Raw genomic sequence first — 2,253 nt, forward strand, 5'->3', positions numbered from 1 at the left:
ATATAAAATTAAAAACATTATAATCCCTCCCCTCCTTATAAAAGTATTAAAAAAAAATATACAGATTAAAAACACAATATCAAACATAAAATATATATTAAAAAAACTAAAACCCTGGTGTCCCTCTGGAGATCCTCAACCATCACTGAAGATGGGGCCACGAGAGGAAAGAGGGGGTCAGGGAGCCCAGGCCGGGATGGTTAATCTGGAAAGGCCTGCCGGAAGAGATCCGTCTTGACAGCTTTTTTAAAGCTGTCGTTTTAAATATACGTTAATTATTATTATTATTTACGTATATCGTCTCAGGGTAGCTTAAATTAAAATAATAATAATAATAATAATAACAACAACAACGATAATGATGATAATAATAATAATAATAATAATAATAATAATAATAATAGTATTTTTAATGTAAGCCACCCTGAGAAGATATACGTAAATAATAATAATATTATTATTGTTTACATATATCTTCTCAGGGTGGCTTACATTAAAAATACCAATATATATATATGTGTGTGTGTGTGTGTGTGTGTGTTATTTATTTATTTACGTATATCTTCTATTATTATTATTACTATGATTATTTATACTTATTTATATAATATATTATTATATTATATTATTAATAATAAATATCCTTTGGATACACTCCAGTTTCTCAACATCCTTTTTAAATTGTGATGCCCAGAACTGGACACAGTATTCCAGGTGGGGCCTGACCAAAGCAGAATAGAGTGGGACTATTACTTCCCTTGATCTACACTATACTTCTATTGATGCAGCCTAGAATCGCATCGGCCTTTTTAGCTGTTGCATCACACTGTTGGCTCATGTTTAAATTGTGATCTCCTAGGACTCCTAGATCCCTTTCACACATATACGTTTCTTTATTAAGCCAGGTGTTCCCCATCCTATATCTGTGCATTTCATCTTTTCTACCTAAGTGCATTTTACATTTTACAATCTTACATTTCTCCTTGTTGAAGTTCATTTTGTTAGCTTTGGCCCAGCTTTCTAATCTATTAAGGTAATTCTGAATTCTGATCCTATCCTCTGGGGTAATAGCTATTCCTCCTAATTTGGTGTCTTCTGCAAATCTGATAAGCTTGCCCTCTGTTCCGTCTTCTAAGTGAGGAATGCTCTAGAAATTATGGTTCACCATCACCTGAACAGCTGCATTTTCTACACCTTCACACTCAGTCCTACATGGCTTTACTTAAATCTACGGCAGTAAAGACATTGGCTTCTTTTAATCTGACAGCAATTGTGGATAACACAATTTTGTGAATTCAATAACTCAGACATCAACCTTTCCATAAATGGGGTTGGATGTAAAGCAGTGCTTAATGGCTTTTTGTTTGTGCTGAAGAAAGGGGGCATACTTTCTGATTCCTCTTTCCCCCAGCAACCACAGTTCCTCCTAAATGTTTTCATAAAGTGTTATGTTAGATAAAACAGGTTTAAAATGGCAATTCTCTTCCTATTTCTACTCTCACTACCAAGGAAGCTACCCAAAAAGTGCATATCCTGTTAACAGCTGGATATGATCTTAGAAATGAAGGGTTTTTGCTCTCAAAGCATTAGCAAAACTTACAACAGAGATTCCAAACTTTGGTTCCAATTATTTTGGCCTCCCAGAAGCCCAGCCACTATGGGCAATGCCAGCAATCCGGGGAGTTGAATTCCAAAACATATGGAGAATCAAAATTGAGGAACCACTGGTCACAATTTCATTCTCCACTTTTAAAAGTCCTACATAGACAGCACTACACTTACATACATACATAGTACTTACACAACAGTACTATACCATACATATAGTGTTCAATAACATGCATTATTCTTCCATCCCATTTCCCTTTTGCTATCAAAAAGTCACTTGATCATCTGGAAAATTACACATTCTTTAACTCCTTGTGTTAACACAAAATATTATCCTAGTATGTGTCAGAGAGATGTACACCGATATCTCCTGTCAAAGATGAAGAGAGCCCAATGAAAACACAAAACAAATCCTCTGAACATGTTGGTGGAAGCCAAAAAAACAATGGCAAATTAAGGACTGTTAAGAGTAGGTCTTAAGAAGGAATTAACGATGCTTTTTTTTTTTACTATCAGTTTAACAAACCAACAAAATAACTTGAGATCAAAGCAGCTTTATTTTCTATGGAAACTACAACTGGCAGAGTACTTGTTGAGAGGCAGTAAGGAGCACAGAAAAGGGTAATTCTGTGAGGAGGGCATGAG

The sequence above is a fragment of the Sceloporus undulatus genome, chromosome 3 (assembly GCF_019175285.1).
Source record: "Sceloporus undulatus isolate JIND9_A2432 ecotype Alabama chromosome 3, SceUnd_v1.1, whole genome shotgun sequence".
In the NCBI taxonomy this organism is placed as follows: domain Eukaryota; kingdom Metazoa; phylum Chordata; class Lepidosauria; order Squamata; family Phrynosomatidae; genus Sceloporus; species Sceloporus undulatus.